This window comes from Anabrus simplex, chromosome 5 (genome assembly GCF_040414725.1).
Source record: "Anabrus simplex isolate iqAnaSimp1 chromosome 5, ASM4041472v1, whole genome shotgun sequence".
Classification (NCBI taxonomy): Eukaryota; Metazoa; Arthropoda; class Insecta; order Orthoptera; family Tettigoniidae; genus Anabrus; species Anabrus simplex.
Window position 1 is genome coordinate 95,284,723 of NC_090269.1, and position 27,468 is coordinate 95,312,190.

Below are 27,468 nucleotides of genomic sequence, written 5' to 3' on the forward strand. Positions count from 1 at the left end.
GAAAGGTATGATCGTGGACGGAGACCCACCACTTTGAAGGTAGGTGACCAGGTGATGGTCAAGAACTTTGTTCCCGCGGGCAAGCTTGCCCCCAGATTCCATGGGCCATGCATTATTCTGGATTTCCTTACGCCGGTTACCTTATTGTTAAGTAATCCAGCCACCGAGAGGATATTTAGAGTTCACCTGTCCCAGGTGAAACCGGTGTAAAATTTGTGTCTACTTGCTTCATATAATTTGATCGGAATATGAAGGTTATATTTTTTTTGAGTTTCCCCTTTTAAGGCTTTCTGCACCTTCTATAAGATTTTGTTTTATATGTAAGCATTTGTGTGAAACCTCCCCCGATTTGTTAAACTGCCATCCTGTCCTTGCCTCGGCCATTACCACGCTCCCGTCTCCTGCTCCAATATACACTGTGGCTTGATTGCATTAAATGCCATGGACTACTGCACGCCGCTGACCCCTCAACCTCTTCACCAAGCCTGTGCCCTCAAAAAGATGATGGTCCAACACAATTCTGCCGCCTAGCTTTAATGTTTCAGTGCCCCCGCAGCCGCGCGGCGCCGTGCAGCAACTGGGGCAGAGGACGGGCCCCCTCTTCTCCAGCGAGGACGTCAGGTGCACGGCGAGCCGGAGCTCTCCTCCCGGCCAAGGCTGATGCGCGGCGCACGACCTGCTACTGGCCCGCAGCCTGTATATGTTCACCGCGGGCGCGGCGTGTTTCAACACCTCTGCTCCCCTCATAGTGCGGGCGAGCGGTATCTCAGGGTACTTGAGGGGTCCGAGCGGCCTCCTTTGGACGCAAGCTGCAACGGCCGGTCTGGCCATCCAACTTCATCAACATCAACTACATATACAGTTACGATAAGCAATGACTACACTTGGGAATTCAACAGCAATATTTGGTGGACATTGCAAAATTTTTCATCACTTTTAAGTATTAAAAGGTTATCTTCAGAATTCTACTTCTACAAACTTAAAAACTATACTTCATCTGCAACAACAAAATTTTGAAACAAAATCAAACCAAACTAAGAAAATCTTATAAATTTTTTTTTGGGCAATTAATCTCCATATCTACATCAAAACTTGGACCTTGTTTTCAAACCATTTCATGTGTCACCCCGGGAGGAACTTTTGGGGGGGGGGGAGGTCTGTACCGGGCGGTACACCACCACACCGCTAATTCAAAATGTGCGCCAGTTGAAACTCCTCTGTTGGAGGAAGTCTGAACTTTATCTACGCTATTAATTCTCTACTTTCTCTGAAGATGTCACCACATGGAAAACTTTGAGTTTTTGAACTGTGTCATTTGTGATGTGTTTTTGTTTCGCTTGAAGTAAGAAGTGTGAACTTTCTCTTCTAGAGGACACTACTGAAGATCAACAATAGTGCAACCTAGTGCGAAGTCAAAGGACTATTTTGTTGGAGAAATTTTTATTTCAAATGTTTGTTCTTTGCTAAATTTCTTTCTGTTATTGTTTAAGTTGGCTGTATACCCCTCGTTTTCCCCTTGTTTTAGATTTATCCAATCCCGAATTTCTTTGAGTTTTTTCTCGACCAATCCGATGTATCTTCCCCCTACTTGGATATGTTTCTGTACCCTAGCCAATAAAGAATGTGCGGGAGGGTGTTTTCATTCCCCTAACGCCTAGAAACTTCTGCGAGAGGATATAAACTGCTGATTTTAGGGTCTCCGGGCCACTTCTGTTCCATCTTTCAGTGTATTAAGTACATAGCAGGAGGCGGGAAGCGCCTCTTTCCTCGGCAGCGGTCAACAACAAGGTAATGGCCGATTAATAACTTCTTTCTTTGCTAGCTCAGCAGTTTAACTCTCGGGGCGGGTTCTAAGCTTTCCACCATGTAACCTTTTCCTCAATGTAACTACTCTTTTCATATATTCTCTTTTAAAGCTACATACTGGGATAGAGAGTGCTAACCCTCTCGAGCTCCCACTCATATTGTTTTGAGGTGAACTTATTTTTCTCAACCTATCCTTCGATAACGTAAAACAAATTGTTCTCTTCTTAAGTCACCTCTTTAGTATGGGATTAGCCCTTGTATTAACGGCCTAGTGCCAAGTAGGTCTTAATCAAAGTGTATTAGGAGTGCAAGTTCGCCTCCTCTCAAATTGTTATTTTAGAGGTCATTTAATTAACCTGCTTTTCATTTAATAGACCTCAGTAGATTGGGTATTTTACCCCTGTGTTTATGTCCGTTGAGGACAACTTGAAGGTGGAGTTTGGTGTGGCCTGGGAGAGGCTTAAATTTGAGAGCGAGTGGCTCTTTTGAAAATTGAGTGTTGTACGCCTCGTGGAGGCTTTTCAGTGTAATTTGGAGCAAGGGCTCCTAGGCATGAATGGGGTTTTCTGCCCCTCTGTTGAAACTTGTGTTTGGGGTAAAACTGAGCTGATTGCCCAAGCAGTGTAAAGTCAGGGCGCGAAGCCCAAATTCTGTAAATATTGTAACTACCCTTTTGATTTGCTACTTTGTACCTGCCATGCTTGTTATTTCTTTGTTTTTGAAAAGAAAATATAACCTTGTTAAATTTTACATTAACTTTGATTCCGTAGTTTGAGACCCGTTCACGCCCGCACCTTCTTTCACGCATAACTACCACGGATATCTCCGTAATAATAATAATAATAATAATAATAATAATAATAATAATAATAATAATAATAATAATAATAATAGAATACTGACAATAATATCTCTAACTTCTACATATAATTCTGGGGTGTGATATATGTACTATCACAGTCTTATATCAAACCATAATATTATCATGTCGTCGCCCCGACAACCGTTCCAGTGTAGAAGCTAACATCAGTCCAAACAACTTATATGTTAGATTTAGTAAATTAATCCCACAGTAATTTCCACACCCTGACGTGTCCCCTTTCTTATGTATGGAGCAAGTACAATCTTTGAGCATTTCCTCTTTATTCCATACCTCCTTTATTAGCTCATAGGCAGCCTTTTCTATCATTTTTCCACTTCAGTAGTTCTCCTTGTACATCAACTTCTTCCGGTACCTTATTGTTCTTCATTGCTTTACTTGTATTTCTCACCTTACAGTCCTACCCCAGACTCTGCCCTTCCCTTTTAAACACCCGTCAAGTACACTTTATAATCTCTTCTCTCTTCCTCGTTATCTCCCCTTAACCAAATATCACTTAATCCTAGCACATCCAGATGAATCCTCTTTGCTGACTCAGCCAGTTCTACTTGTTTCTTCCATAAGCCCCATTAATAGTGATAGCCTCCCATTTAATTCAATTTTGTTCGCCAAGTTGTTTCCAAGGAGTCTCTCGCCTGTCAAATGGGAGGGGTACTCAGTTACTTCCATAGGTCCGAAGCTTGCTTAGAATGTTCTGAGCTCGGTAAATTCATGAAGCAGGATACTACCCTACTCACACATACTCACACATAGTCCAAGTAAGGAACTCTCCTCTAACGTGTTAGGGAACACCGGGGGATTGTATAGCCCTAGCCGCCTGAGCACAAGGAGGGCCATGACTCAGAATATTTCCGACATGCCCAATCCCATTCCGTAGCAACTGGTATCGCGACTCTCAGGACCACTTACTAGGTCACTCAGCCGTTGCCCATGGTTCACGATCTAGGACGTGACTACAGTAACCCACATCATGAACCACAGGTGAAAATCAAGCAAGGAAAAAAATAATATGGGCTTGTTCAGAGAATGCCATATTTTAGAATCCTGGAAATAGCATTTATTGCGAAACCCGATGGGAGAGGAGGCAGACCTAGGAAACGATGGCTCAGCGATGTGGAAGACGACATCTAGAAACTGGTTATTAAAGGGTGGAGAAGGAGAGCAGAAGACCACGAGGGGTGGAGAAAGGCGACTAAGGAGGTTAAGGTTCTACATGGACTGTAGCGCCGACTATAGTTCCGTTTCTATGAGTTTCGACTTGACAGTTAACCGGAAGTCAGACATTAGTGCCAACTTGTTACGAGTACTAACAGCTGATTCACGACACACAACACGAACGGAAATGTATATACTCGAATATAAGCCCAGAATCAATTATTCTTTGTAACAACATTCATAACTCACATAAGATGAACAATAACACATAACATATTTAGGACAAGACTATAAGATAAAAATAGATCAATGCTCGAACAAATAAAACGCGAGGTAATGAAGTGAAATTTCTACTCACCGTGTAGAAGAGCTCGCGCTACTGATATATTCAGTTTCTCCTAAGGAAGAAAAAAATCCTACAGGGGGAATATACCATTTATTCCTGAGTCACTATTGGCATTGTCATCGTCTGTTGAGGTTTCACTCTCCTGGCTATTTCATCTACCACGTAAACTGGGTACTAGGGCTGCCATTGTTGGTGCTCTGTTAAGAATAACTGAGTAAAATGACAAAGACCGTGGAAAGAACTGAGCACAACACAATAGACAGCTGACAGCACGTTGTTACAGAAAACAACAGATCGACAACACTGGTAAGCGGAACTAGAGTCTAACGCGCACTGTCGGAGCAATCGGCTGCCTGTAATTGGCTGTTTGTTAATTCACTTAGCTTCCGCCAAAAGGCAGCGCTCAAATGTCATGTCGAAATTGATAACAACTGAGCTATAGTAAGTAAGCAAGCAAGGGCTGAGATACATTGCAATGTATTGCACCCCCATCCCCAATGGCTAACGACACCGGTGGGCTCAGCTACTGAAATAAACCAATAAGCAAATATAAAATATCCATACCTATATTTATTTTAAATAATTTCCAGGGAAATATATTTTTTTAAAGATGGCATCAGCGAAGGATGTAAGTGAAGACAGTTCCCGGTTCTCTTGCGAAATAATCGGAATAAGTGTGGTGTAAACAAGAAGCGAGTGAAGAATGGTATCCAGTGTGAAAAGTGTTTAATTTGGTACCATTTTGAGTGTATATGTAAGTTAGTGCTGGTTTTGCTAAAAATGTAGATACTTGGACCTGTGTGAGCTGTGGCGAGAACAATTTGAATAGCGGTAACAAACCTAGGCCCACAACGGTCAACGAATCGCTGGCGTCTCACTCCTTGGAGGATGGAGGTAATGATAATGTACTTGTAATTCTCTCTTTATTGCAGCAGGATTTACAAGCATTAAAGGGGGAGAACGAGATTTTAAAGGAGAAGGTACTTTTACTGGAATCGAAAGTACCGGTACCAGTAAACACTCAGAACACAGGTGGCTCCGTGAATTCTAGCGCGTGGTGTCAAGTTGCTTCAGATTGTAGGAGGAAAAGTGTACTGTTAAATAAGGACAACTTTGTAATTGACACCAAAAATAAATTTTCAACCCTGAGGGAAATAAGCGATACGCAAGGACTTATCCGTATGGGAAGCAGTCAAACGTATAGCGCAAAATCCGTTACGAGAAGCGGCAAAATTAGGCCTGAAATCCCACATAGTGCACCGGCGAAAGTGTCGAACATTCTTACATCTGGTGATAGGCAGGCGAGGGGAATTGCAGAGAAAATGAACAATGAAGATATTGCAGCATCGACCGTCATCTATCCTGGGGCCCCAATCAAGAAGGTATTGGAAAACACGGAACAGGCAGCAAGAAATCTCGGAAGTCGTGATGCAGTAGTGATCATCGGCGGGACGAACGACGTAGCTCACAACGACGCTAAGAACGTCATTTCTCAACTTAAATGTACACGAGGTAAGCTGACTCACACTAACATCTTTGTAGTGAACGTGCCCCACAGGCATGATTTGATTAGAGACTCGTGTGTGAACATTGAAGTAGACAAAGTTAATACAGATATGGTTAAAATTTGTAAACATTTTCGTAATACACAGGTAATTGATAACAGCAGTTTCGAGAGACACTGTTACACAAAGCATGGCCTTCATCTAAACAATTCAGGTAAACGAAAGATAGCAAATATTGTTCTAGATTTTATTAATCTTAAGATATGTACTGTGAAAAAGGCAGCTTCCTTGAGTTATAATACTGACCAGGAAAACTAGTAGAAAGAGCCAGCTGCACTTCAAGCTGGCATAGTCAACTAGAAAATGAAACTCAGAAAAGTAAGGAATTTCAAGTTACCCAATTGCAACAGTCAAGTTTTAGGGAGGAAGGGAGTCTGAGATTGCTCTTCGTAAACTGTCAGAGTGCAGTAAATACACAATTAAAATTCGGTACATTGATGGAATCTTATGAGATTGATGTGGTGATAGGAGTGGAATCGTGGTTGAGAGAAGGGGTGGGTAATAGAGAAGTATTTCCAGAAGGGTACACAGTCTATCGCAGAGACCGAGGAGATGAAAAGGGAGGGGGGGGTGTTTATTCTGGTGAAGGAAACTTATTGTTCACATTTACCGATGAAAGGGATGAAATATTACGGATAAAATTAGTTTGTTTGTGATAATATGAAGGAGGTGGGAATTATAGGAACATACAGGCCTGGAAGAGAGGAAAGAGACATGGAAATATTTGAGAAAATAATATATTATACTCATAAAAACAATAATAATGATATGGTCATAATTGCGGGAGATCTAAACTTGCCTGAAGTTGAATGGAATGGAGCTGCAAGTGAAGCCCATGAACAGAAACTGGCAAATAAGTTAATTTGGGAGGGAGGAATTACACAAGTCGTACAAGAACCGACAAATCTCAATAACTTACTAAATGTATTCTTGGTTAAATATGGGAAATTGTTGATAAAACTGAGGTAATTGAAGGAATAGGTGACCATAAGGCTGTAATAATGGATGTAGGACTGGTACCAAAAAGGCTTGATAAGAGGGTCACACAAGACAAGAAATTGTACAGAAAAACTAAAGTTGATGAATTTGGGACTTACCTTAAATCACAATTCAGTTATTCAGTAATGTGGATACACTTTGGGCTGAATTTAAAGGAATCATTTGGGAAGGAGAGAAGAGATTTGTACCTGTTAAGAAGGATAAAATGACCTCAGACCCTGTTTATTATACAAGGGAAATAAGAAAATTAAAAAGAAAATGTAGAATAGTAAACAGGAAAATCAAAGAGGATAGGGAGAGTAGAGAAACTAGAAAACAGCTAATGAGGGAACTGAATAGAGTGAAAAAGGAAGCAAAAGAGAATTACATGAATGGCATACTTCAAGAGAGTAATAACCATAAAGGGAAATGGAAAAAGCTGTATTCATTTATCAGGAATTAAAAAAGGAAAAGGAAGCCAATTCCTACATTGGTGGGAGAAGGGGGTGAACACTATTTAACAGATACTGAGAAAGCAAACCTATTTAGTAGAGAATTCGGAGATTCAGTAGATGATTGTCAGGAGTTGGAAACCGAAACAGAACATAGAGAGGGAGAGACACAGAGGGAAACAAGAAGCCTCTCATTCACAAATGAAGATATTTTCAGAGAAATCCAATTGCTTCAGCAAGGAAAAGCAGCAGGAAGTGATACTGGGAAGGTGTTAAGGACAATAGGGTGGTACATAGTGCCTTATTTAAAATTTATCTTTGACTATGCCATAAATAATAGTGAAATACCAAAAGAATGGAAGGAATCTATAATAATACCAATTTATAAAGGAAAGGGTGATAAAAGGAAACCAGAGAACTACAGACCAATCAGCCTGACCAGTATAGTTTGTAAAATACTGGAGAGTTTAATATCAACGTACATCAGAGGGATATGTGATGATAAAAATGAGGAACCAGTATGGATTTCGAAAGACATTTTCTTGTGAGGCACAACTGGTGGGATTTTAGCAGGACATATCAGATCAATTGGATTCAGGAGGCCAGTTAGATTGCATAGCCATAGATCTTTCCAAAGCCTTTGATAGAGTGGAATATGGAATATTATTAAAGAAATTGGAGGGAATAGGATTGGACGTAAGGGTTACACGTTGGATAAAAACATTTCTAAACTCAAGGGAAGTTTGGAAGGGAATTGCACAGGGTAGTATAATCGGTCCGTTACTTTTCTTAATATACGTAAATGATTTAGGGAATAATATATCGTCAAAAATAAGATTGTATGCAGATGACATAATTGTTTATAGGGAAATAAATAACACTGAGGATTGTTCAGAATTACAAAGGGATCTTGAGAGTATCCAACAATGGGTTGAAGAGAATAATATGAAGGTTAATGGAGGCAAATCAACTGTTACAACATTTCCAAACAGGAGTTTTAAAACTGAATTTGAATATACTTTGGATGAGGTAGTTATCCCAAAAGATGGCAAGTGCAAATACTGAGCAGTGAGATTTGAAAGTAATTTGCACTGGAAGGGTCATGTGGATGACATTGCTGGGAAAGCATACATATCGTTACATGTCATAATGAGGCTACTTAAAGGATGCAACAAAGAATTAAAAGAGAAAAGTTACTTAAGTATGGCTCGTCCATTATTGGAATATGCAAACAGAGTTTGGGATCCTCACCAAGAGTACCTAATAAAAGAAATAGATAGTGTGCAGAGGAAAGCAGCAAGATTTGTAACAGGGGATTTCAGAAGAAAGAGTAGTGTATCAGAAATGTTAAAGGAAATTGGGTGGGAAACTTTAAGAGAAGGGAGAAAACTAGACTTATAGGATTATATAGAGCCTATACAGGAGAAGCAGCATGGGGAGATATCCGTGAGAGGCTTCAGTTGGAAAATAATTATATCGGCAGGACTGACCACAAGTATAAAATTAGAAGGCATTTTAGCAGAAGCGATTGGGGTAAATTTTCATTCACTGGGAAGGGCGTGAAGGAGTGGAACAGTTTACCAGGGGTAGTGTTTGATCCTTTTCCAAAATCTGTACAGATATTCAAGAAGAGAATAAACAGCAACAGAGAAAATAATTGAAATGTTGGAGGGCATTCGACCACTGCAGGTTATTGTAAATAAAAAATGTGTGTGAATAAATTAATTCCATCCCCTGGTCTAAGGAGGTTGGACAGCCAAAGTAGGGGACTGCCTGTAGGGGTGAAGTACAGTGGGGACTTCGAGGGCCCTGGGACCGCTACGGTAGCTGTGAAGGCCCTTCAGGAACTCTGAAAAGTGGTCTCAAAAGGGGGCTCTAAGATGCAGCAGGTCGTTATGCTACTTAGATTCCAAAATGGGTAAAAAATAAATAAGTAAATAAATGCAATGTAAATGTTAATCTTATACCAGTTGTATAGTGTTATTTGAAGTAATTCCACATACTGTATATGAGTTGACTATATTTGTAAGTATTAGAGGAGATATAAGTAGAATTTTGTAAAGAATATAAATTTATTAAGGATGAGCTGTGTGTTCAATAGAAAAATTGTTAGCGTAAATTGTATAATATTGTATTATAGGAAAATGTTCTTCTCTTGTTAATTTAATATTTAGTGCTTGACAATAATGTATTTTAGTGTACCATTTGCCACCGAGGTGACACCTCATTTGCAAATAAAGATATTTTGATTTGATTCGATTTAATTTGATTTTGGAAGATGTCACTGATGAATAATGTGCCCTGCGAAACGACTGTACTTGTCATTGTGTGCAAAGTAACACGTAGTGAGTGTACCCCGTCCTGGCGACCCAATACGTATTTTGGCATTAGCACAAAGTAGGACAAGAAGCTGTATACCTGGCGGCTAAGAACGTGGAGGCGTTCAATATTTTTAACCCTCACGTATAGCCTCCTCCCGCTGTCATTGCTGAAACGTCAAACAAACAAACAAACAATAACACTTCTTCGTACTATCATCCATATCTACTAAAGAATGTCAGGGTAATTCAAAATAGGCACCAATGCAACAAGGGAATACGCTACAGCAGTAGCGAGTTCTGCAAATAGAGCCAAGCAAGGTTAGACCAAACTTGAATATGCATACAGTAAAACTTTGTTATAGAGCCATCGGTTTCTGCTACACCTCGTCTATAGTGTCAGGCATTCTATGATACCAACATATACGCCATAAAGAAAGTGACTTTCAGCCTTATTTAATACGACAAACGTATTGCATCTACCACGCATACAACGTTACTTTAAATCTTAATCCGGATTAGGATTTTCTAAGAACCAAAGTACCGGGTGGTTACAATTAAACCATCTCTGTGTGGAAAATGAGAACATGAATCCTAAAATGAACTGGCAAGGACACAGGGTGAGAAAAAATTAATAAGAAATTCCAATTTAAACACTTTCAATAAGTAGACATTTCATACCCTTAGTTTTTGTGAACATAGTGTCCGGAGTGTGCTCGAAATGGTGTTAATAATAATAATAATAATAATAATAATAATAATAATAATAATAATAATAATAATAATAATACTGTTATTGGCTTAACATCCCACTAACTACTTCAACGGTTTTCGGAGACGCCGATATGCTGGAATTTAGTCCCGTAGGAGTTCTTTTACGTGCCAGTAAATCTATTGACACGAGGCTGACGTATTTGAACGCCTTCAAACACCACCGAACTGAGCCAGGATCGAACCTGCCAAGTTGGGGTCAGAAGGCCAGCGCCTCAATCGTCTGAGCCACTCAGCCTGGCCGAAATGGTGTCCATCTCTGTCCAGGACAGTCTGAAAGCGTAGGACAGCTTACTGTTCGGCTGCACGAAGCACCTCAATTGGCATGACTGATCCCTGTCTGGATATGCTTCTCTTTAGACGGGCTTTCAGGTCTGATGAACCGTGCAAATCTTGTATCCCATAATCTGGACATGACACCGAATTTGGTACGCGCACTATGAATAGTTTCCTATTCGGTGGGGGTTAAGTAGGGACATTTTAATTGTAACCAACCGGTATTTTAAGATTTCCCAACGACCCTGAACGTTATGAAGCTGAAGACGTTGTAAATAGCAGTAATGATAATTTGCCGTTATCTGAATTGGTGTGAAAAACACTATGTTCTGAATCAGTCGGATTAAAAAACGTGTGCAACAACAGACGATGGCCTAGTTTCAACGGAGGCATCATTAATCAATCATCACTGATCTGCATTAGGGTTGTCGCCCAGGTGGTACATTCTCTATCAATTGTTTACCTAGTATTTTCTGAAATTATTTCACAGAATTTGGAAATTTTGGCACACACAAGACGACGATATTGTAAGAGAAGAAAGGAGAAGAGACGGGAAGATTTTTTACAATTGGCTTAACGTCGCACCGACACAGATAGGTCTTATGGCGACGATGGGGTAGGAAAGGACTAGGAGTGGGAAGGGAAGCGGCCGTGGTCTTAATTAAGGTACAGCCCCAGCATTTGACTGGTTTGAAAATGGGAAACCACCGAAAACCATCTTCAGGGCTGCCGACACTGGGGTTCGAACCCACTATCTCCCGGGTGCAAGCTCACAGTTGCGCGCCCCTAACTGCACCGCCAACTCGCCCGGTAGAGAAGAGAAGAGAAGAGAAGAGAAGAGAAGAGAAGAGAAGAGAAGAGAAGAGAAGAGAAGAGAAGAGAAGAGAAGAGAAGAGAAGAGAATAAGGACCACAACGAACAAGAGGAAGAAAAATTCTAAGGCGTCTACCCCAATAGTGTGTGCTGTTTTAGAAGCCGTCAGAGTTGTGAACATGCACTACAAAGCTAGGGGAGTGTGTAGTGAAATGATGACGTAAATTATGAACATACGAGTAGAACGTAAATTATAAAATGTGTGTTGGACAAGCAAGAAAATATAGACAAAACTACTGATTATTATTTCTAAATGAAGCAGTTTATTAAGTACTGTAGTGCAGTTGTAAGGTAAACTGTACGAGGTAACACTCTTTATTAAATTCAATACGACCGAGCTCGATAGCTGCAGTCGCTTAAGTGCGGCCAGTATCCAGTAATCGGGAGACAGTGAGTTCGAGCCCCACTGTCGGCAGCCCCGAAGATGGTTTTCCGTGGTTTCCCATTTTCACACCAGGCAAATGCCGGGGCTGTACCTTAATTAAGGCCACGGCCGCTTCCTTCCAATTCCTAGGCCTATCCTATCTCATCGTCGCCATAAGACCTACCTGTGTCGGTGCGACGTAAAGCAAATAGCAAAAAAAAAAAAAAAAATCAATACGGTATTTTATGTTGTATGTACTTATGGCTTAGAAGTAAATAATATGTACTACAACAAGATCATATACATTTTTGTTCAGAATCATTTTCCACCCCACTCCACTCTCGATTATAAAACGGCACAATTTAACAGATGGCTTAGAAAATCACTCAGAGAATTAGCACAGGTGAAACATTATCTGATCCTGTAACAATTATGAGGGGTAATACTGTATTATTAACCACACCCGGGCGACTGGAGTGGTACATTGATGATGATGGTGATGAATACTGTATTAATGGAGTTTTGACTGTACATTGCTCAGAATTTAAAGAGAATGGTATTTATGTATCGGTCGTGTCCACAGTAACACGGAAAGCACTTTTTAGTGTTCCGTAATTTCAGTCTGCCTGAAGAGAACAGAATGAAAATCGGTATGTAAAGTCAGAGATTAAGTCGCTATATTCTAGGCTATAAATAATTTTATTCACGCTGAGTGAAATGTTAGTTTAAGGGTAGGCCTAAAATTTAATTCTCATATATTTATGTTATTAGTGTTCCTATCGAAAAATAATACATAACTAAAGTTATAGCCTATAGTATTCAGTTTCCGATCATGTATGTCTTATACATTTTTACCGTATTGCCTATGATGACAGAGATATTCATGAATGTGGATTTTTGTTAGTAAGTCCATATCAGCGTCGAGTCACGAGAAAATGAGTAAACAGAATTGAATGAAAATCGGTATATAAAGTCGGGGTATAAGGAGCTACAGTCTACGCTATCAGTAATTTTATCAAATGACCTAATATCACAGATTCGGAAGAAGACTAAATGTAAAGGCCTAAAATACAGAAAGCCTATAAAATTACATTACACTGACCATTGTTTGTTGTGATGGACTTGTGTCTTCTGCTGCCACTTATCTCCGATAGATGGGATTAATGCTGCGTAACGAGTATAACAGCCTGCCTGAACAATGGCGGGAAGTAGCTGGGGAATAAGATAATTTTCTTCTTTAGCATGCCATTCCTCTGGTTCATAAAAATTTCTGATACTGCTGGTACGTAACACACTGGTTCATCATAGCATTCCAATCCCTACTCTAAGGCATTGATTGGAATGAGCAGTGTAGCACATTTAACGGAATAATGACTGTCTGCGGCCTGGTCATTCCAGTACTGGACTGTTAGATCGGCAGCGTAGTACTGTTCGTTAAAAGTGAAAAAAAATGTGTGGTTTTCGTTTGATCGAGTAGTTTATATTACAGCATTGCTTTTAATCGCTACATTCGTGTTGACGTCACTGTAATGAACTAACGACCTATGCTGGCTTCAGTTGAGAAAATCGCAAAGACAGTCTTTCTGAGAATTCCGTAGCGAAGCACAGGTAGATCAGCTAGTATCATACATAAATGATATGAGTAAAGAATTGGAATCACAAATAAGGCTTCTTACAGATGATGTTATACTCTAAAGAGCAATAAATAAGTTACAGGATTGTGAGCGACAAAAACAGACCTCAACAATGTTGTGAGATGGACAGCAGAGAATGATATGATGGTAAATGGGATAAAAAGTCAGGTTGTATGTTTCACCCAGAGGAAATATCCTCTCAGTTTCAATTACTGTTTTGATGGAGCGAATGAAATTCACGGGGATCACTAAGTACAGTATTTAGGAGTTATGAGGAAAGATCTTCATTGGGGAAATATCATAAACGAGGTTGTAAATAAAGGTTACAGATCTCTTCACATGGTTATGAGAGTACTTAAGGGTTGTAGTAAGGATGTAAAGCAGAGCAGCCCCTAGAAAAAAAAAACTTAACATGATAACGGGAAAAGATCCAAAGGAAAGCAGCACGATTTGTTCTGGGTGATTTCCGACAAAAGTGTGGTGTTACGAGAATGTTGCAAACTTGGGCTGGAAAGACTTGGGAGTAAGGAGACGAGCTGCTCAACTAAGTCAGATGTTCCGAGTTGTCAAGTTGTCAGCGCAGAGATGACATGGAGTGACTTTTTTTTTGTTAGTTGCTTTACGTCGCACTGGCACAGATAGGTCTTATGGCGAAGATGAGACACGAAAGGGCTAGGAGTGGGAAGGAAGCGGCCGTGGTTTTAATTAAGGTACAGCCCCAGCATTTGCCTGGTGTGAAAATGGGAAACCACGGAAAACCATCTTCAGGGCTGCCGACAGTGGGGTTCGAACCTACTATCTCCCGAATACTGGATACTAGCCGCACTTAAGCGACTGCAGCTATCGAGCTCGGTGGGAGTGACATTAGTAGACGATTAAGCTTGCGTGGAGCTTTTAAATGTAGAAAAGACCATAGTATGAAGATAAAGTTGGAATTCAAGAGGACAAACTGGGGCAAATATTCGTTTAGAGGAAGAGAAATTAGGGATTGGAGTAATTTACCAAGGGAAATGTTCGATAAATTTCCAACTTCTTTGACTAGATAAACAATTGATAGGGAATCTGCCTCCTGGATGACAGCCCTAAATGCAGAAAATAATAATAATAATAATAAAATTAATAATAGCTTTACGTCCCGCTAACAACTTTTACGGTTTCGGAGACGCCAAGGTGCTGGAATTTAGTGCCACACGAGTTCTTTTACGTACCAGTAAATCTACCAACACAAATGCAGATCAATGTTGATTGATTGATTGATTGATTGATTGATTGATTGATTGATTGATTGATTGATTGATTGATTGATTGATTGAAGTTATTATAAACAAGTCCTACTGCTCTTCTTCTGGAGCAGTTTCCTCACGGAAGGTTGGCGAACATCACAGACTTTTTCGTATTGCGCGTTTTCCGTAACAGGGTTATACATACTGTACATATTAATCATTAATTAGCCCAATTCCATGGCTGAGTGGTATCGGTCCTCGGGGCCTAGGGGGTTATTCCCGGCGGGGACGAGGGATGTTCATCGTAAACGGTTAATTCCCTAGGCTCAGGGACTCGGTGTTTGTGCTGTCCCCAACATCGCTCAACTCACACACAACACATACATTATCCACCACACTAACGCGCAATTTCCCATACGTGCAGACGCTGGCGACCCTCGGTGGAAGATGGTTGTGGTGATTGTTGTTTTAAGAGGAATTACAAGGGCTACCATCCTCTCTTAACACTAATAATAAGAGGTCCGACACTTCGAAGGGTGAAGGAGCTACCAAAAGAAAGCGAACCCACGAAAACCTTGGAAATGAAAGACTCTCCAGGCCTCGCAAACCTAATACCGCCCGGGTCCGAAAGAGAACAAGAGTTGCCCAAGAAAGGTCAGGTGGTGGAGGTGGGGTAAATGACAGTGAAATGTCTGGCACAAATACCGGGTGGCGCAGGAAAAGTCATACACTGGAAACTGTTTATAGAATATATGATGTACAACATATTTAAATGAATTAAACACTCACTGAAATGTGCATGACTGGTCAGTATGCAGGACACGTTTAATATGTCCACCTTCTCGGCGTACAATAGCTTTTAGATGAACTGGCATGTTTGTTGTTTGCGAACACTCTACAACACATGTCCTCACTTAAGGCAGGAAAAAAAAAAGTTAGAATTACCGCTTGCAACTGCAGTACATTTTCTGGTCTGTGTCGTTAGATTATCTCTTTCAAATATCCTCACAGGAAGAAGTCGCAGGTATCAAGATCGGGGCTATGTGGTGGCCAGATTGAGCCGCACTGAAAATGTTCAGAATATCGATGAACATCACAAGGGACCCGAAATGTTAATGCAGAAAGACCAGAACAACATGTGCTGCGCGCGGGCGTGCGTCATCTTGCAAGGGCCATTGTCTCTATTGGTAGTCTTGTTGCAAAGAGGAAACTGTTTTTCAACATGTCCATTTAATGCACACTGTTGACTTGGTCACTGAAAAAGACTGGCCCAGTAATTCCATGACTGGAAATTGTAGCCCCCCCCCACACACACACACTCTTTCACACCATGACTTTCAACCTCGTGCACAAGATCAGGCCGTTCTTTCGCCCAAAACTGGACATTCTGTGTGTTCACAACACCACTGAGAAAAACATATGCCTCATCACTGAACCATGAGTTGTGCAGTCCGGGATCACCTGTAATAGTGCACGCAGCAAACTGTACTCGCCGTTGCTTGTTATGCGCCGTTAGTTTAAGAACTGTTGTCAATTTGCCTGGAAAAAGGTCAAGATCAGATTGCAGTATTCTCTGAATGACTGACAAGATATGCACAGCTGAACACAGGCAGTTCTGGTGGATTTTGAGGGGCTCCGAGCCACAGCCGCTCTCACAGCAGCAATATTCTCCGGTGAGCGGACCGGCTTGAGACGAACCATTTGGCCAGTCTATAGGTCTACCTACACCCTCTGCCGGCAGGGAGCCCACCGGGTACTGAAATTAGCACGAAACCGTCCGTGAGTCCTAGCTACACTCTCTGTTTCCGCATAAAACAAAACCGTTTTCACCTTCTGGTCACGCACCAACCTCCTTTTATCCTCTATGATGTGTTCTGCCGTTTGTCGAATCACGCATCACGTATGGCTTCTGTTCACAAAATGATATGGCTCTGAGCCCAGATTTACACATGCTATAAAGCATTTTCGATGTATGACGTATCGTGCGCCACCATGTAAGTGGATGCAATGCCAGAACTTAGCTAAGGGTCCCGTAACCATCAGTTTACGCTCCCTAGTTGAGAGCTTCTGGGGTTTCCCTTTTAGTCGCCTCTTAAGAGAGACGCGGTATACAGTGGATCTATTCTACCGTCCCCACCTACAGCGATTCGAAACTGTGGGTTTGCCTTACAAGGGATGGATCAGTCTAGAAACAGCTACACGAAATTATTATTATTATTATTATTATTATTATTATTATTATTATTATTATTATTATTATTATTATTATTATTATTACTATTATTATTATTATTATTATTATTACAACTGTTCGGTGTGTGTTTATGGACTTTGGGGAGTACTGTATATGATTGGGACGTACACCATAGAACGAAACGTCGTACAATTGTATTTGCTTTCCAAAAGTAAACCACCAAAGAAAGCTACAATAACAAGTAGATGTTAGTAAAATATGCTTGCAACAACACAACAGCACTGGTGTAATTTATACAAAACCAGTAACTGGTATGACTGTCGAAAACGGTAAACTGCCTCCCCAGGTTAAAACAAAAATTGACGTTAACTACCTCCTGTTTACACGAGCTACGATACATAAATTGCCTCCTCTTTATCCGAAAGAGCGAACGATTCCACTTTAAACCCAAATACAGAACTACAATGAAGGCGGCGGTGGATGCAGAGCGGGTCTCGGTCCACAAGTGGCCACGGCTCTGACCGGCCAATCGAGCAGAGGAGGGGTGGCCACGGCTCTACGCCTCTCTAATCGGGACACGGGACAGGGTTGGACCTCACGGCTGGTCCCAACCGTCTGCTGTCCTGAGAATGCTTTTCCGTGGTTTTCCTTCTCATGCACTAAGGCGAATGCAGGGACAGTTCCTAGTACAGGCCACGGCCAAAAATCTCCACACCTTCTCCGAGCATCTCCTTCACCGTAACAAATCTCCTGGCCTGAGTGACGGCCTGGGCGTCTAAGAGGCCCGCCTCTCCCTTCAGGGGAGGAATGAAAACAATTTTGTAGTAGTAGTAGTACAAGGGAGGGTCAAAATAAATTGCCGCGCCATTTTTTAACAGTATATTGCAGTTAATAGTGAACCAGAATGCATCTTTGATTATAGCACGCCGGTCACATTATTTCTCGCGGAAACACTCTTCCATTAATCCTCTTTCGAAGCACTACTCAAAGGGTGTTTGAATTACACCAGGAAAGCCTTTGATGTAGCCGCACAAATAAAAGCACATTTGAAAAAGTTAGAAGATTTTGTTGCCGAGAACAGGAAATACACAAACGACTGAAGGCGTAAGAAGATTTATAGATGATCTGTAAACTGATGGTCATATTTGCGGGAAAAAGGCCAGTGGGCTCCGCTACAACGTCACACAAATGGAGTAGCAGGGTACCATCCATCACAATCCCTGTCATTATCATGTAGAAGTGTGTGGTTGTCGCTATGGATCCAACTGCACCAAAAGTATGCTTGCTTCCCTTAACTGCCAGGGGTCGTCCAGATCACAACTCTTTATCAAACCTTGACTGATCTGGTGACAGATGGTTTTCCTCAATGACAGACCTGAATTCATGAAATCTCGGAAACAGAACCAGCTTTTGGGTGGTTAGGCAGTGTACGTTTGCAGAGTTTCGCTCAGATGTACCATTTGGGCTCATCAGTTGGATTGGCACGCCCCTCCAACATTCTGCGGCTGTGAAAACCATTTTTGGAACTGAATTTATGAGTTCTTTCTTCAATATCAGCAGCCCATTGAATCAATCGCTTGCTAACTTTGTGGGTTTTTTCCGTTTAAACAGTTTTTACCCACGAGGATTCATTCTCTTCTTAAATTTTTCAATGTCCAGAGTCGCATTGTACGGTCATGTATTATGGCGTTTCCTGTCTCTTTGCTATAAAACGCTCACGCACTTCACGGTTTATCATATCTTGCAGGTTCTTTGGGTCTGACGAGCGCCGTTGTTTGAGCGTATTTTCGACGTTTTGTAACATAGACCTATTCTTTATTTTTCTTATATGTGCCAAGAGTTTTGTAAGTTTCAGGCGAGACGTCATATTTGTTAAACCAGAACAACAGAGATGGGGAGGATCAACATTTCCATGCATCAGCCTTCTGGAAATTTCGTTTTTTGTTCTTCTTGGAGGTGATGGCTGGTAAGATGAACTGTTGTTTCTCTGGACATTCACTACTGATGACATTGCTTCAACACTCACCGTCACAGCACTAACACTTTCTTCACCCGATTCTTCCTCATAGAATACACGTGTACTCACCTTTGCTATTACAGCTTCTTCTTACAACTGTGTCTTCATTTGTTCACAGATAATACGCTCTTCACCTCAAGGTGTATCTTCGAAATACCAAAGTAATTCACCAACAGTTTTACAATTACCGTCTGTCTCATTGTCGAGGGCGACCGTACTGTACAAACTAACTCACTAACACACTTTTACACCACACAAATAATCTGATATACTATATCGGACAACACAACATGTCTTGTGAGTTGCGACCACTGCGCTTCTTGAAGGCAGACAGGGAAACCCTACACCGCCTCACCTTTCTCCCTCTCCTGTCCAAGGCGCGGCGTTGCACCAAAGCCGCCAAATCATTGGAAAGAGTTTATGTTTCCGATCATTAACAAAAAGAAAATAGTTTTGTTCTATTCTCCGAAACAACTACCGTGACCCTTCCTTGTTAGAAACGTCCGTAATATTGCCTTCCGTGCATCTACGTGTAAAATTTAAGTTTTCCACAAAATATCCAAATTTGATTTGACTGGTAATGTTTCCACTCTCATTTCTTTTTTCTAGTGATTAAACGTCGCATTAACACTTGGAAAGTTTTCGTCAACAGCCAGGTTTGGAAGGACGCGGCCGTAGCCTTATTTTTTTTTTTTGCTAGTAGTTTTTTTTACGTCGCACCGACACAGATAGGTCTTACGGCGACGATGTGACAGGAAAGGGCTAGGAGGGGGAAGTAAGCGGCTGTGGCCTTAATTAAGGTACAGCCCCAGCATTTGCCTGGTGTGAAAATGGGAAACCACGGAAAACCATTTTCAGGTAGCCTTAATTGAAGTACAGCCCCAGCATTTGCCTTCTGTGAAAATGGGAAACCACTGGAAAATATATTCAGGTTGCCGACAGTGGGATTCGAACCCACCCTTTCCCCAATGCAAGCTCACAGCTACGTGGCATGCACCGCGAAGCCAACTCGTTCGGTTCCTGCTTTCATCTTTTCGACCTTTCTTGGTCGACTCTTGTTCTCCTCCGACCCCGATGGTATTACGTTTACGAGGCCTAGGGAGTCTTTCATTTTCTCGCCCTTCGTGGGCCTTCACTTTCTTTTGTCGAAGCCCTCATTTTTCGAAAAGTCTGAACTTTTCCATTGTTTATGGTAAGAAAGGGTGGTTGCGCAGTTGTACAATAGAGCCCACACCATCAAACAAGAACAGGGAGAGTTGATGAATCACACTGCACTTCAACTTCATAAAAGCATCACAGAGTGACACAAAGCATTCTGTGAGGCAATGAACAACTTTTGATTTCTGTAAGACAACGCGACAGGCTCAAGTAACACAAGATTCGATAGCGGGGAAGGCAGAAGACAATCATCAATTACAACGCGGCGATTGTCACATTCTGGGCTCCTCTTACACGAATTAACGACGTCTGCCTTAAGAGCAACCTAAAAATAGACACGTTAACGAGACAACTCTAAAATACACTTTAACTTGGGACTATTTAATCAACTTCCACTCTTGCTCAAACATTTCATCCACTTCAGAATAAATGTTCATTGATCTTATTTGCTCCTTCTTGTTACGATCATATCTTACATCAGTATCTTCTTCGTCCGCCAAACATAACTCTTTTTACTTTATACAAACACTGTCGGAGGTGCATTTTATCTATGAAAATAAATAAGATCACAACACAAAAACGCGAATATTCAACGGCAGTTCCCTGAACGACATTTTGAGGGTTGGCCAAACGATTTTGTATTATAAGGTGACGGTAATATAACTGCGAAATTTGTAAGTTAAATTTCTACATTGCTGCATCCAGTTCAGCTGTGTAACCTGTACACTCCTCGATTCGAAGACGTAACACTCGTCATGGCCTTATATTGCCATTTTAAACACAGCACAGAATTTAACAAATACTTAAACGTAGTCGTTTAGTTTTCTGTTAAGATTTTTACCTATTTCTATCTGCTCTATCCTTAGGAGGATTATTGAAACTACACCTGATAAACGACTTTCAGCGTGTTAATTTCAGAGGATTTCAAAGACCTTTCACCAATTCGACTGGAACATGAGCCAACATTTCACTGTCGAATTCTATCCTTTCCATTTCTGAAGCCCTTAAAAATTCTGCCATCCTTCTTTTCTTAGATATACATGTAATGCCTTCGACAACATAGGCCTCAATCAACTGCAGAGAAGCCATACTCAACTTGGATGTGCCCAAAAACGTGCGGGCGTCATACGAGAGGTACACGTTAGGAACACAACATATGTCGAAACAAACAGCTGAAAGACCAATCCAATCTCCATAGGTCGTGGAGTAATGCAAGGATCCCCTCTCTCCTCGGCTCTTTATAGCCTGGCTACGGATCATATTTACCATTCAAGAACTTACTGGGTCAGAAATTGCGGAAGAGTAAGGATATTCATTGGTCCCTGGAATGCCTGATTTATCCGTTCTTGGTTTTGCAGATAGTTGGACGATGAATAGATTTTGGACTTATCGCATTAACGATGAATAGATTTCGCGAAATTGGACTGGAACTTAACCTTGGCAAGTCGAAATGCGTATCACTGTCTCAGCAGAAACTGACTTACGAGCCACTGAAGCTGAATACCAAGAAAGAAATATCCAGCACTGAACCAAACGAAACAATTCGCTACTTCGGTATAACATCCCACGACGAAACTCTTCTTCGATGCTAAGCAAACTATGAATGATCTCACAATAATGTTACATCTTACACCTTCACATCTTCTGCAATCTTACTAAAAATGTACTGTGATATCTTCCTTCGTTTGTCGACCTTCAATATACCACGTCCAGAACACTCCAATAAATAAGATACCGTACCCATTCGTTTTCTAAATGATACTAATGTTCTGATTAAGAGTGCCCTTAAGGAGGTTTTACAGCTTTCATCAGATACACCAGACAGTACGATACATTCAGAAATAAAGTATACAGGTCTTGGATTGTTTAGAACAAAATGGGAAACTTCCTTCAGAAAATAAACACCTGCCGGAAGCTAAAGAATGTTAACAATATTTAACAATACAATGAATTATGACCACGAGATTCAAGAATGGCTGGAGAAGCTCATCCATAAGAACAAGGACTGAAACACAATAAAGTTAAGAAACAGCTCCGTAAACGTGACTTTGAGAATTGTTCTCTACCTCAAAAAGTCATGATGATGATGATACTTGTTGTTTAAAGAGGCCTAACATCTAAGGTCATCGACCCCTAATGGTACGAAATGGGCGACATGAGATGATAATTAAAATATTAAAATGTATCCACTGTTTAGAGTTTAAAATAAATGGTGATCAAAAATGATTATGAGATTAAAATAATCAGTGGATCTAATTCGCAATGCCTTATGTTCTATTAAAATATAGAAAATAGAGGTGATAAGAATAAGGCATTGCCTGGAAATACAGATAAATATATATACATAATTCATGTCAGAAATTAAAATAACACATTAAAATACGCAAACACGAACTTAAATAGACTCAAAGGGATAAAAGCGTAGTTAATACAATTCCACTAAGACAAAGTACATTATTAAACGCGATAAAAAAAGACCACTATCCCTCCTAAAACGGATGACGAGGTCTGCTGACTGCTCGTCATCACGCAGGATGAGGGAGATGTTACTCGGGAGTTTTAGGCTACGGCGCAGACCGACCAGGTCCACGCACTCCGTAAGGATGTGTACCACGGTAAGCTGATCGCCACAAGTACACACCGGAGGGGGTTCTCCTTTCAATAGACGGGAGTGCGTCAGGACACCGTGGCCGATCTGAAGACGACATAATACCACTGCATCCCTCCGAAAAGCCCGAACGGCAGTCCTTCATACCTTCGTTGTACCTTTTATTGCTCTCAGCTTATTGGGAAGAGGAGTGGCCTGCCACTCCATCTCCCAATGGGACATAACCAGATGTTTCAGCTGAGAGCGAATATCACTTGCTGGAACCTTGTAAGGCAACGAGGGCAGTGTTACTGCCTCCTTGCCAGCCTTATCTGCTACCGGGTAACACGTTTCTCTCTACACCCATGTGGCTTGGAAGCCAGAAAAACGTGATTCTGGTGCCGGCATCCGAACACCCGGTCAGCAGGTCCTAGATCCGCTGCACCAGAGGGTGCCGAAGGAAACAGGTATCAATAGCGAGCTCAAGGAGTCAGAACACAGAAGAAAGTGTCGGCGCTCACCGGACAGTGCGTACCGCAGAGCTTCACAGATGGCATAGAGTTCCGCTGTGCACACACTACAAGTTTCCGAGATAGCAAAAAGAAACCTATCCTTGTCGACAACGAGCGCACAGCCCACTTTCGTGTCTGTTCTCGAACCATCCGTGTAAACGACGACTGAACCTCGATACCGGCCAACAACGGACAGAAAGAGCCTCCGGTAAATCGAAGGGCCCGTGCTTTCCTTCGGGCCAGTGTGCAGATACAGGATTATTTCAGGTCGTCGTACTACCCACGGAGGTACCTCATTTGGTTGTCTGACAAGGCAAGGAACCGAAGGTACGTGAAACAATCTGTGACTGCTATCCAAACGTATTCCAACCAGCCGCGTTGCTCGAGGACAAGCAGCATACAGCCAACGGTTTCCATTGCTGAATACGCAAGGATAGCTTGGGTGAAGTGGCATCTGTCGCAAATTTGCAGCATACGAAAGAAGCATTTGCTGGCGCCTCAGGTGTAAAGGCGCCACACCAGACTCAGCGAGCAGGCTAGCAATGGGGCTAGTACGAAAAGCTCAGTCACCTACCTAACCCCGCTGTGGTGGATACTGTTCAGTTTTGTAAGGACGCTTGGTCTTTCTGAGCCTTATGCTGCACTGCCCTAGTCTAGCCGGGATAAAATATGTGCCCTTTAGAATCGTAGAAACACCGTGCGGTCAGCACCCCAATTAGCGCTGGTAAGAAACTTCAAGATAGTCAGCTTCTTAGTGCATTACACTTTTTAATGCCGCACGTGTGACTCCCATTATAATTTGCTATCAAAAAGGAGCCCAGGAAATCGGTAAGTGTCAACAAAGGGAAGAACGGCATTGCCTAAATAAAGCTCAGGTTGTGGGTGAAGAGTACGGTGGGGACAAAAGTGGACAACAGAGGACTTTGCGATGGAAAACCGAAAGCCATGTTCTAAGGCCCACTCTTCCACTCTCCTAATAGCTTGTTGTAATTGTCGCTCTGCGACTGCCATATTACGCGAGCTATAGTGGACAGCAAAATCATCCACATACAGCGACGATGTTATTACTGCTGAACCAGCAGCAGCGACAGTATCGTTTACGGGAATCGCAAACAGAGTGACACTAAGAACCTATCCCTGTGGGACTCCATTTTCATGAACGTGGTATTGCGAATATGCCCTCCCAACTCGGACACGGAATAGACGGAGGGACAAAAACTTCGCAATAAATACCGGCAAGTTACCTCGGAATCTCCATTGATGCAGGACTGAAAGGATACCATATCGCCATGTGGTGTCATAGGCCTTTTCTAAGTCAACGAAAACAGCCACCAAATGCTGTTTGCGGAGAAATGCATCCTGGATAGAACTCTCCAGGCGTACCAGGTGGTCAGTGGTCGAGCGAGCGGCTCGAAAACCACATTGGTACTCGGACAAAAGCCAGCGTTTCTCCAGACACCACACAAGTCGGCGATTTACCATCCTCTCAAATACTTTACACAAGCAGTTTGTGAGACAAATAGGTCTATAGCTTCCTGCATACTTGGGATTTTTGTCAGGCTTGAGGACTGGAATGACTATGTACTCTCGCCACAGAGACGAAAACTCACCCTCTATCCAGATTCGGTTGAACACTCGAAGGAGATACACTGCTGTTTGTAGAAAGTGAAACACTCAGAAGCAATGGTCTGAAACATGCCAAAATCGAAGGACGTGTAGAACAGTGGAACCATAATAAGCGATTTAAATTGCAGAGAGAGATGGCGTGCATGTAGGCCCAGCAGTGCCCTTCTGTGTGTGACCGGCCAGGTCAGTGTTACGCAACGCTCAGTCAGTTCGGAGCCGTCATACGAAGTGGAAACGTGTACCTCAGTGCCACTATGCCTCGCCGACATCACAGGAGGGAATTTCAGCATGTGAGTGTGTTCGAACGGGGCAGAATGATAGGGCTCCGGGAGATGGGTCTGTCGTTCCGTGACATTGCGCCTCGTACAGGGTACCCTGCTTCAACAGTGAGGCGTATGTGGAATCAGTCGAGAGAAGAGGGCCGTACACAGCGCCGACAGGGTACTGGACGACACAATGTGACCACAGCGCGAGATGACCGCCATCTTGTCGGCTTGGCCGTAACGAACAGAGCCGCTTCGTCCACGGTGTTGGCTCGACGTTGGAGCACTGCAACAGGTGTGGGGATGTCTTCATCGACGGTTTGACGCCGTCTTCTGAGGACCGGACTGGTGGCACGCATGCCATTGCGCCGGCTTCCATTGACTAGCAACCACCAACGCCGTAGACTGCAGTGGGCACGTGAACACCGACACTGGCGTGTTGAGTGGCAAAATGTAGTGTTTTCGGACGAGTCCCGCTTGAACTTGTCCTACAGTGATGGCCGCATACACGTTAGACGCCGCCGTGGTGAACGCCATCAGGCAGACTGTATTGTTGAGTGACACAGCGGACAAACGCCAAGTGTGATGGTTTGGGGCGCAATTGCCTATAACGTGCGATCTTGCCTCCTACGTCTTGAGGGCAATCTGAACATCTACCGCTACGTTAGGGATGTTTTACAGCCCGAGGCACTGCACCTCCTGCAGGCCGTTCCAGACGCCATATTCCAGCAGGACAATGCCCGGCCACATGTAGTGAGGAATGTGCAAGCCTTCTTCGAAGAACGACAGATACCACTGCTTCCCTGGCCTGCCCATTCGCCGGATATGTCACCCACTGAACATGTCTGCGATATGGTCGGTCAACACCTTGTTCGTTCAGGTCCTCCTGCAGCCACTGTTGATGATTTATGGACGTGCTTACAAACCGCGTGGCAGAATATTCCCCAACAGCATATTCAGGTGCTCTTTGATTCCATGCCATGACGTCTAGCGACTCTGATTGCAGCGCGTGGTGGCGCTACGACGTACTGAATTTCCACGGTCACCGTGCATGTACAGTTCTGTAATTGTAATCATGTGGGTCTTGTCATGTCCCTAATATGTGGAATAAATTGCATTGTGATCACAGCTCTTGGTCTTGGTGTTTCACTTTCAACAAACAGCAGTGTATAATAGACTATCCTCACTAAGGTGTTTCAACTTCATGGACATTGTCTGGCCCGAGGGACGTGTCGTTGCAAAGCGCTGCGGAGTTCCCACTTCGTGAAGGGTACATTATAGTCCTCTGAAGCTTGTGTGGCAAAACTGAGGTGATAGCGTTCTGCCTCCTGCTTCAGAGCGAGGAAATCACGATGGTAATTATCGGAGCCAGACACATCCGCGAATTGGCTAGCTAGATGGTAGCAATCGAGGGTGGTTCAGTGACTTACTGCCTGCAATGGAAATACCCGGTACAGAAGATGATCCTTGGACACCCGAAGTACGTCGAAGTTTAGTGCACACTTGAGATGATGGAGTATGACATCATAGACGAAACACATCTCTCCCACGAAGCTTTCTTACTTTGGCGAATAAGAACTCGCACCTTAGCGCGGAGTTGTTTAAATGTTACCAAGTTGGTGACAGTAGGCTGCCTACGATGACGTTTATGAGCGCGACGGCGTTCTTTGATAGCTGCTTCAATTTCTTCGTTCCACCAAGGAACGAGTGTTCGGCGAGGAGTCCCTGAGAAGGAGGGAGCAGCAGCAAGGATAACTTGTGTTATAAGTTATGTCGCCGTCTACAGTCCGCCTGGCCTCGTCGTTAAAGATAGCGAGTGATTTGAACTTTGGCCAATCAGCATGTTTAAGAATCCATCGAGGAGGAGCCTCGACGTATTTATGTTTCAACAAAGTAAGAATAATGGGAAAATGGTCACTGTCACAGAGATCATCATGTGTATTCCACCGAAACAGCGGAACCAGCGCTCGGCTGCATAGACTTAAGTCTATGCGAGAATATGTGCCGTAACGTACACTGAAATGAGTTGGTTCCCCTGCGTTCAAAATACATAAATCCAACTCCCTTCCCCTGGGGCAAGGCGTTTCAGAACCCCATATGGGGTGATAGCGTTAAAATCTTCCCAAGAAAAGGAAAGGAGGAGAAAGCTGATCTAGGGAGGAGAAAGCTGATCTATAAGATCAGTGACATCATTTATGTTAATAGTCCGGCCTGGTGGAAAATAAACGTTACACACTGTTGTTATGACAGGCAGCGGTATCCGGACGCAACTGATTCCAGTGGGGTTCTTAGAGGAACCTCTTCGCTATAGGTATCAGAACGAACAAAAATACCCACGCCACCGGACGCCCGATGAGCATAATATCGTTCTGTCGAGTATATTCTGAAATTTCTCAAGACAGTATGATGACCTGGTCTGAAGTTTGTCTCCTGTACACAGACTATACTCGCCGCGAACTGACTAATGAGC

At 42.5% G+C, this 27,468-nt stretch overlaps 1 protein-coding gene across 5 annotated transcripts in view; it reads right to left on the reverse strand.

Moving 5' to 3' along the window:
- The window catches only part of Mrtf (Myocardin-related transcription factor), an 814,655-nt gene that overhangs the window by 343,120 nt on the left and 444,067 nt on the right, over positions 1-27,468 (reverse strand). The window lies entirely within an intron of this gene.